The 10681-nt window shown below is 45.6% G+C and overlaps 2 pseudogenes; one reads left to right on the top strand and one right to left on the bottom strand.

Annotated features, from left to right (window-relative positions):
• The first annotated feature begins 1445 nt into the window (after positions 1 to 1445).
• On the top strand, positions 1446 to 2325 carry LOC134378706 (cyclin-C-like; annotated as a pseudogene).
• A 7561-nt stretch (positions 2326 to 9886) lies between these two features.
• LOC134379037 (U1 small nuclear ribonucleoprotein C-like) lies at positions 9887 to 10367 on the bottom strand (annotated as a pseudogene).
• Between the last annotated feature and the right edge of the window lie 314 nt (positions 10368 to 10681).

Consider the following 10681-nt stretch of genomic DNA (forward strand, 5'->3'; position numbering starts at 1 on the left):
AAAAGATATCCATGAAACAAGAACAGATTACTGTAAAAAGAGGCCCCTCTGAAAACACAAATAGTACATTTTGCAATTAAGAATATGATAGAAATAAAATTAATTCAATAGAATGATTGGAAGATAACATTGACAAAATATTTGGGGCAAGTAGGGGACAAAAAGATGAAAGTAACAGAGAAAATATGAGAAATCTGAAATATCTACCCAGGAAACCAAATAAAGACCTGATTCTAAGAGAATCAGTGGGATTCTAGTACGCATCTATTAGAACAGCCAAAATTAGAAAGATTGTGGATACCAAATGTTGGCAAGGATATAAAGGAACCGAAACTCTCACTGTTGGCGGGGGCGGGAGGGGTGTAAAATGATACAATCACTTTGAAAATTTGGCAGTTTCTTATAAAGTTGAACACATTCTTACCCTATGACTCCAAAATCTCATTTCTAGGTATTTAACTGAGAGGAGGGAAAATGCATGTTATGGGCTGAATTGATCTTGCCCCCCCACCAAAATCATATGTTTAAGTTCTGACCCCGAGTACCTCAGAGTGTGACTATTTTAAGATAGGGTCTTTAAAGTGGCAATTACATTAAAATGAGGTCATCAGAGTGGGCCCTACTCCAATATAACTAGTGTCCTTATAAGAAGAGGAGATTAGGACACAAATAAGTACAGAGGACAACCATGTGAAGAAAACAGTTATGAACAGCTGTGGAGAAGACAGCCAGCTACAAACCAAGAAGAGACCTCAGAAGAAACTAACTGTGCTGACACCTTGATCTGGGACTTCCAGCTTCCAGAATTGTCAGAACATTAATTTCTGTTGTTTAAGACACTCAGTCTGTGGTACTATGTTATGGCATCCCTAGCAACCTAATACAGCATACGTCCATAAAAGGACTTGAGAACAATCACAGCAGCTTTATTTACAATAGCCACAGCAGGTGGTAACCCAAATGTCAGCAGGTGAATAGAGAAGCAAGTTGTGGGACAGTCATACAAGGGCACATTACTTAGGAACAAAAAGGAGCTAATACTGATATATGCAACAACACGGATGACCCTCAAAAGCATGATGAGTGAACAATGCCAGACACAGAAGACTACAGACTCTGTGATTTTGCTCATGAGAAGTTCTCGAAGAGACAAAGCTAACCTATGTGAAAGAAATCAGAGTAATGGTTGCCTCTGGGGGAGCAGAAATGATGAGATTGTTCTATCAATATATATTGATATGGAAGTGGGTTACACCCATTCATCGAAACTCATCAAATTAAACATGTAAGATCTGTGCATTTCACTATAAATTAAACCTCAATTAAAAATGTAAACAAGGCGGAGGAGCAGAACTGAGCTGATGTGATCTAGGAGCACGGTCGCCGGATGGGCTGAGTCTGTGGTCTCTCTGGAGTCCACTCCACTGGGTGGTGCTTTTTTTTATCAGGGCAAGCCGTGTTCCATGGCGGGGACCTTTTGGCAGAGCTCCCACTATTTGCAATGCATTTTGGATAAACAAGATCTGTTGAAGGAGCACCGAAAGCACTCAAAATTTCTCTCAGAAGAAGTTTTGGAAATTACAAATATTGTATACAAATGCTATCCAAGCATTAGGTGAACATCTTAAATTAAGACAAGTTATTGCCACTGCTACAGTCTATTTCAAGAGACTATGCCAGGTATGATCTGAAAAGTATAGATACTATACTAATGGCTCCTACATGTGTGTTTTTGGCATCCAAAGTAAAGGAATTTGGAGCAGTCTCAAATACAAGATTGATTTCTGCTGCTACTTCTGTATTAAAAACTAGATTTTCATATGCTTTCCTTGTAAGTTGAATTCATATAAGGAATTTTCTTATAGGATGAATCATATATTAGAATGTGAATTTTATCTTTTAGAATGAATGGATTGTTGCTTGAGAGTGTATCATTCTTATCGACCTTTGCTCCAGTATGTGCAGGACATGGGCCAAGAAGCCACGTTGCTTCCCCTTGTGTGGAGGATAGTGAATGATCCCTACAGAATGGATCTTTGCCTGCCGTATCCTCCTTTCATGATAGCTTTAGCCTGCCCACATGCAGTCTGGGTTGCGCAGCAGAAAAATGCCAGACAGTGGTTTGCTGAGCTTTCTGTGTATATGGAGAAGATTTTGGAAATAATAGGGGTTATCTTAAAACTATATGAGCAGTAGAAAAGTTTTGATGAGAGAAAAGAGATGGCAGCTATTCTTAATAAGATGCCAAAATCAAAACTACCTCCAAGCAGTGAAGGAGAGCAGGGTCCAAATGGAAGTAGGAACTCTAGCTACAGCCAATCTTAAAACATGCTGAAGAATTCTGTAGTGGAACAATTGGAAATAAACCATTGGACAGATTTCAGTAATGATGTCTATGGAACTCAAATGAAAATGAATAGCATGTTTCTGTCAAGCATATTGGGAAGTGATTTTATTTTTAAAAAGTAAGTTTTTCCTTACCTAGTTTGATTCTAGTACACAATTGATTAAAATCTCTTGATTATAAAAGTTGGGAAAGGTTCTAAGGGGACCTACAGACAGACAGACATAAACATTTCAAAATTAATACCTTTTGAATAGTATACTTCTTAATTTGGATAATAGAAATTATAGCTTTTTGTTAAGTCAGGAAACATGAATCACCATTTGTTTAAAATTCTTTGTGGTCATTGAGGGATGAAAAAGACATAAAAAGTTAATATATATGAGCGGTATTTTTTTTCCCTCCGTAAGTTTAACTTTAAAACTGTACTCAAGGAATCAAATCTTACAAAATCCTAGAATATTTTGGTAATGATGTTGATAATTTCAGGGAAATTAATCAAAGTACTTATTGATTTAAAAGTATATTTTATTCAATGCTTTTGGTATCTTGCCACAGAAGATATTAGCCCAGCCTAGTAGAAAAGTGCAATAGGCATAGCATACTTTGACATTTTAAAAGTTATATTAATTTTGTAATTTGAAATGCTGGGCAAAAAAAAAAAATCATACCTGAAGTTATTCACAATTAATTTACAATTAAACAGGCATTTTGAAAGCTTAATTGGATAAAATACCATAATAAGGCTGAAATTTGGTAAAATTTTAGTGTCAATTTTTAATTTTACTTTACTCTAAATTTCATTTTTAAAAAATGAAAAGTTTTTTTTAAGATATACACACCCTATTTTAATGTTGTGTCTTAGTGTGGATTTGCAAATTTACTACAGTTATCCTGAGCCAGGAACACAATCAGGCCAGTTTGATATCGGCTATTCTTAATTTTCATGTAAGTGTAGGACTTCAGAATAAATGTTAGGTTAGTGGGACTGTGCTGTCTGTGGAACTTAAAAAACCAGTCATTTTCTTCAGACTTGAAGGAGAGTGATAAATAAAATTTGGAGTCATAGGATATTGATGTATAATTTAAGGGTTAAAAATTTTTTATAAATCAAGTGTGAACAATAGGTTATTAAATTAAATGTTGACTTCCTAGTATAAAACTGCAAGAATAAAAGTAAGTTCTCCAACTTAAAAAAAAAAAAAGTAAGTAAAAAAGGTGAAAAGTAAGAGAGAAAGGTGAGAAATTTGAAGGATAGTTCCCTAAAGCCTAACATTTGTATAAAAGAAACTCCACAGGGGGAAAAAGGCAGAAAGTGGAGGGAGGATTATAAAAGAAAAAAAATGTGTACCTTGAAATTTGGGACATGATTTTCCCAATTGAAGACGCCCACTGGATACCCATGACAATAAATAACACAAGGCCTACACCCGTACATCAACACGGAATTTCAGAATCAACTGGGGGAAATAGAGAAGATCCTAAAAACATCAAGAGGGAGAGAAGAAAACAAAATCATATAGTCAATGGACTGGAAATAAAAATGGCACTGGGCTTCTAAAAAGTAAAGGAAGGTAGTTAAGGAAATGTCCCAGGCAAAAGAGGGATGAACCCTGAAAAAGAAAGACATGAGATTCAGGAGTGAGCACATCCAGCAGATAGAGGCCAAAGGAGCGTCCAAGAAGAGGGCAAGACAAATCCTAGCACAGCGGTGCACCACGCTTAGGGAGAAGCCAGTCTAGGTTCCAGCAGGACATCAGGCCACATCAGGGTGTCCTAAGGGAATAAAATCAATTGATGACAATGTGTTTGAACCTGTCGAGATGAAATTTACACTTCAGATAGAAAGTTTAGAAATGAATTAGTGATGAGTACTTAGAAAATAAAACAAATGAAAAATAAGGCAACTTTAGGGATAATAAAAATTATACTGAAAAGAAAACATGACCAAAGTGCATTCATTCTACGGCTGGGCCATAAAAAAGCATTCACGGGGTCTGAAAATGTAAAACCTAAATATTGATGCTGTGGATGGTTGACTACACTGTGGGTTCGGGGACAGAGGAAGCAGGAGTGGATAGAAAAGTAATGTAAGTGACTCAATTCTCATCTTCATTAATAGGTAGTTAGGAGATACTATGTAAAACTGGAAAATCAACAAATAGCAGTATAAGCTTTATTGTAAAGCTCACCTCATTGCCCTCCAGGAAGAGGCTATCAATGACGTCCCTCCAGCAATGCGTGAGAAAGCCCTTTCCCTGCCTCTCCAGGACAGAACATGATTACTGTTTATGTAAATCTTCTTTGAACTGGTGAGTAAAGAACAGGCTCTCCTTTCATTTGCTTTTCTTTGATTTTCAGCCATACTGAGCACGTGTTGACACGTTACTCATTCCTGATTTTGCAATGAATGACTTGTTCACATCCTCAGCCCTTTTTTAAATCTAAATGTTTGCCTGATTCTTATTTATTTAAAAGAAAAAGATGTTTATGTACTAAAGCTATTAACCCTTTTATTATCCACCATATTTTTCCTTCATTGCAATATGCTTTTTAGATATATGTCATTTTTTGGAAGTATCAAATGTTTCATTTTTATATGGGATGAACTAAGGATATCTCCTTTAAAAGGAGAAAGAGGAACCAAAGTTAGTGGCAATGGGCACTGGTGACCTGGGCGGGGGACCAGCTGTTCTGCAGGCTCACAGGGAACAGGAAACCCTGCAGGGGGAACAGGAAACCCTGCAGGAGGAACAGGAAACCCTGGAGGGGGAACAGGAAACCCTGGAGGGGGAGCAGGAAACCCTGGAGGCAGGAAGAGATGCAGTTTAGGAGGAAAATGCTGATGAGTGGGGTTTGGCCCCACTGAGGGGGGTGGGGTAGGACAGGGCTGGCCCAACTGTACAGGAAGATTCCCAAGGGGATGGGTCTGTGTTTTGGGGACATGGAGTGGAGACCAGGCAATCTGGGGGTCCTCAGCTCTGGGGTGAGAGAAGCTTCCATAACAGTGTATTCAGGTGCAGAGAGACACCATCCACAGGCACAGGAACGGCCCGGATCTCAGTGGTCATGGAGCGCAGGAGGAGGTCGGGGAACCCCAGGCTCAGCAGGGAAAGCCCGTGGGTCTGGGGTCTTGCAGGAGAGCCCTGTGATGAGAGGAGCAGGAAGAGTTCAGCACGAGAAGACCACCCGTCCACTGCCTCTCTTCCCAGCTCCTTTTTATTCTCTAAAGTGTCCCCATCTCATCAGATTCTGTCCTCCTTTCCTTCCTGCCCACACCTTTTCCCCTCTGGACACAAAATGATGCATGTCCTGGGATGGGAGCTCTAGGGCTCCAGGCTCTGCCCCTTCCTAAGAGTTGGACCCTAGGAGAGACTCGGGCATGGAGGTCTGGTCTTCGATGGAGGGAATGAATATCTGTAAACGTGTGTGTATCAGTCTGTCTGTGTGCACACCCAAGAATGAGTTATGGAAGGTGCCTGAGGCTACAGCCTCAAACTCAGGCAACCAGCTATGGTGGATGGACGTGCACCAGGGGTATGAGTTTGAAGGTCCAAGAAAATGGCAGCTTGTAACACCCAAATGAGGGTGCAGAGACAGACAGGGTAAGGTTTAAATTGGTGTAAGTTCCAACCGATACAATGCCACCTGTGTCATCCCTGGCTACTTCTTTCCTGCAGCCCCTCCCTCCCAGGAGAGAAGTCACCCCTGCCCCATTGCCCCACAAGCCAAACCCAGGCCCCACTCACCTGTGCTGAACATCTCAGGAACGTGAGGAGGGCTGCCAGCACCAGGCCCTTGGTCACAAGGAGGCCACACAACAGAAGCAGCAGGAAACTGCTGGCAGGCAGATGGGAAGGGAGAAAGAAGTTTGGTCCCACTGAGGGACAAGGGAGGGAAGGTCTGGGCTGGGGGCAGCAGCCCCCGAACCCAGCATGGGACCACAGCATGTATGTGTGCAGCACCCAGACAGAACTCGCTAGAAAGGGGCAGTGGTTTGGGGCAAGACCCAGGGGCCTCCTGGTAGAAGATCATGGGAACCCAGGCACCCAGTGGGGAGGGAGAGGTTGGCCAGGAAAAAAGATATGACCAGGGTTGTCATTTCTCTGGGTGACACTGCTAGGGAGCCCACAGCACGAGTTCTATTGGATGGGGAGCAGAGAGCCACTGGGGCCAAAGGTATAAGCAGCCTTATTAGGGTTCAGGGGAAGACTCTTTGGATCAGCGATAGGCAAACCTGGGTGGGGGCTACAGAGGTGCATGTGGAGAACCTGAGACCACCTGAGCAGCACCGGGCCAGGAGACTGCAGGCCTTGATCCTAGTCCTGGTCCAGCCCTGAAATAGCTGAGTGACTTTGGACAGGCCACTTGCTTTCTCTAGGCCTCCTTTCCCTCCGTTGTGAAATCAGCACTGACAGATATTCCCTTTCCTCCATGCTGGGCTCCATCCAGTTTAGAGTTACCCTGTCACTCCTGCCCAGCCCAGCTCTGGACTGAGTCCTGGGGACCCCCTTCAAACTCCTGTACCTCCCTGGCCTCCTCATTCCTGCATCAGAGACCAGCCCTCCTTCTGGGGAGACCCCAGACCTACCTGGGCTCAGGGCTGCTGGCAGAGGCTGGACTGGCCCTCTCTGGAAAAGTAAGTGCAGCTGAGGACAGGACAGAGAAGGCAAGGGCAGCCCTGGTCCCCAGGAGGGAAAGGGTGAGGGGTCAGACCAACCCTGGGGTCCCTCAGGCCAGGGCTGACTGGGGCCCCAATGGGAGGGAGCTTCTCCTGGAGTTGGTGGAAAGCGGAAGAGAGAGAATCCTGATACTGAGTCACCCCCAAAGGCAGGGAGACCTCAGGATGGCTCCTGCGGAGATACCACAGGCCCTTTATCCCAGGAACCCAGATCTGATCCTGTCAGCAACTCAGACCTCAAATCACGGAGTCCTGAGCCCCTTCTGGTCTTGCCTTGAACTCAGGTCCAGGAAAAACAACCATCGTGTCCAGCCTGGGGAGATCTGGACCCCAGGCCCTCACACAGATGCCATGTGCCTATAGAGGGTGGACAGTTCTGAAGGGGAGGTTGTTCTGTGCCAGCGTGTGGCCTGGGGCTTGACACCCAGTGGGCCCAAAGAGTGGCTTCTACCTGTTGGGGCCAGGACACGCAGGATCCAGGACATGGAGGTGACAGCCTGAATCTGAGGACTGGAGACCCAAGAGCCCCACAGCCATTGTGGAAGGAAGCAGAGAGCTGGTGGGGTCTGTGGAGGAGGCAAGAGAAGGGAGTGACCAGTTTTATTTTCCTGGACACCCAGGAAGGTGCCTTCCCTTAGCAAAGAGCTCACCTGAAGTCACCATCAGGTGGACATTTTTGAGAATAAGGACACTCTTCCTGGAATCATCAAATATTCCACACCAGTAGTGTCCTGTATCCTTTGTCCTGACTTCAGTCATGGTAATGATGAAGAAGCCAGCATCAGCGTTGTCCCAGATAAAATGTGGAGGGCTCTTAGCCATTACGTGGGGTCCGGAGCTGGTGACTAACCTGGAACAACGATGTGTTTCCGCTTCCTTACACCAGGTTTTATTCTCATACTCACATTTCTGGGGAGGGAACTGGCATTTCACAGAGGCCACCTGCCTCTGCACTGCTCACACCACCTCACTGTCGTGGATCTGTGCCCAGGAACCTAGGAAATAAGCCTGTCAGTTCAGCCTAAGGAATAAGGCACAACCACAGTCAGCACCTGACCCCAGACGGCGCTGCAGCCCCAGCACCACACCTGCTCTCTGTCCGACCTGTGTTCAGAGACCGCTCCCCATCTCTCCTCACCTCCACCTCCCCTCCCCCCACCCTCCACCCTTGCCCTGGTCCCTGGATCTACTCCCCTCCCTCTGCCCCTCACCTGAGGCCAGGAGCAGCAGACCCAGCAGCAGATGTGGGGCCTCTGATGCCATGTTGCCCCCTCCCTGTGCTGGGGTGTGTGCAGTGGGGAATACAGGGTGGTTCTGGGACAGACAGTCCTGGCAGCTTGGCCTGACTCTGCTCAGATGCTCCAGCACAGGGAAAGGGAAGACTGAGAAAGGAAAGGTCCTTGACTGGGTAAGTGTGAGGTCTGCAGGACAGACTCTGTGGGCAGAGGGGAGGGTGGAGCATCACTGCCCTGCAGGGGCCTCAGCCCTGGCCACCCAGCTCCCCAGTCCAGCCCATCCCCAGCCCCCTCCCAGCAAGTACCAGGTGAAAGTCCCGGGAGGAAGCTAGGATGGAAATAACAGGCTGCCCTGCTTCTCCCAATCTCTTTCCCTTCTATTTCATCCTTCCAGACCCCGGCTTCCTCTGCCCACCTCCAACACCCCAGGAAAGGACAGGCTGAAAGCAGGTCAGGGTTCAGGGGAGTGTTTGAGGCCTAGCAGGCCCTTAAGCTGTCTTGTCCCCAGGAAGAGCAGAGACCTCCTGGCTGGGAGAGTGCATGGTTGAAATGACAGAGGGCACACCCACTGCCAGACTCTCACAGCCCCTGAGAATTTCAGATGGCGTGAGCCTGGATTCATTATAACACATAGGAACCAGAGTAAAGCGTTTCCAGGCCAGCCACCCACAGCCAGCTGCCCGCCTACCACTGCACGCTCCTACACTCCTCTAGCACACACCCCAAGAAGTATAGCACAACAGGCATCACCAAAATGCCTAATACCACATTATTTCATGTTTAATGGTCTCTTTAGTGCATAGGTTTGTATGCAGCACACATGGACTGTATATGGTACTGCATACAAATCACATTTCCCTTCTATGCTGTAACAAACACAGACTGTGATGTAAATAAACATGAAATAATGAGTTAAAGCCACTAAGGAGCTTATCTAAATTGGACTTGGGTTGGTTGTGTCCCCAGGCGCCTGGCAGAGCCAAACGGTGGGAGCCCCAAAACCTTATGCCATTCAGAGAGCAGCTGAGACACCACAGCCACTGACCCTCCACTCATAGCACCTTGATAGTCTTCCTTGGTACACAAGGACGTTTGTCACAGTGGGTTTTTTCAATCAGCGTGTTTTGGGTAAGCTCTGTGCAGGTCATAGGAGTGAATGGATAGGTTGAGTGCAGATTGTGAGAGAAGTCTGCAGTTTCCATTTTGAGAGGTTATGCAGGAGCTAGGAGATTCAAGGAGAGAGGAGAGGGGATTTCAATTTTATGGAAACAAGGCAGAAGAGAAGGGACCTCAGGAAAAAGCATAAAAACACATCTGCACAGTTTACAAAGACTGGTCACAGGAGTATCTAACTCTGGAATTCCCAGACATGTCTATACCCTAGAATCACCTGAGGATTTTTTTTAAGTGTTGACAATTTTATTTTCACATTTCACAGTACAAATGAAAACTGCACTTTTTTTTGTCCCACTTCTCCCCTCCAAAACTATTCTCTCTTTAATAGGAAAGGGGAGCAAGTCTTGCATGTCACGCTGTTAGAAAACACCCATAGTCACAGCACCATGATCTCTTGATGAAGTACAACAAGTAACATAAAACTGATATAAAGAAGCCTCCTCTCTATTCTTAGCTGTCCAGTCGTGTCATTCCTGGCCGAGTGGGCACTATCATGGGACGGGCAGGAGGTCTCATCATTGGAGGACCAGGCATCATTGCCACGTGGCCTCCCACGGGTGGCCTCATTCCAGGAGCAGGTCCCACTGGCATCATCCCAGGAGGAGGAGGGCCCATCACTGGCATCATGAGAGGACCCCCCACATGGGGTGCTGGCATATACCAGGGCGAGGAGCACCCGGGAGACCGGGAGGAGGTGGGATCATTGCCCCTGCAGGAGGAAGAGCAGAGAATGGAGTAGGAGGTAGATTTCCTTGTTGAAAAGCAGCCGTTGTTTGGTCAGTCAGGCTCTGAGCCTGCTCTTCCATCCATTCCCTATAGCAGTCTTTCACATTCTCTTTGTGTTTCCTACCACTGCAGTGTGTCTTTCTCACAGATGGAGAGTCGTGGGTGAGGTATGTATCACAGTAGTCACAATAAAACTTGGGCATGTTGCTCTGCAGGTCGTTGTCCACTCAGCTCAGGCCACACCCAGACCGATTAAATGAGGCTCACTGAGGTGGGACAAGGTGATACCAGGTGCAGACAAGTCTGGGAATGACTGGTCTAATTTAATTTCCACGGCTCTTAGAAACGCTGCATCACCCATGCTCTTAAGGCACAGAGGATGACAGCGAGTGAAAAACAGACCTCAGCGTGAGCTCATTGCAAAGCACTCACAAGAGCCAGATTCTGAACAGGAAGTCGTTGTAGCAATACCTTAATCCACTGATCTCAGTTACATCTTCCTTTTCCTTTAAAAAAAAA

Source organism: Cynocephalus volans, chromosome 5 (assembly GCF_027409185.1).
Source record: "Cynocephalus volans isolate mCynVol1 chromosome 5, mCynVol1.pri, whole genome shotgun sequence".
Lineage (NCBI taxonomy): Eukaryota > Metazoa > Chordata > Mammalia > Dermoptera > Cynocephalidae > Cynocephalus > Cynocephalus volans.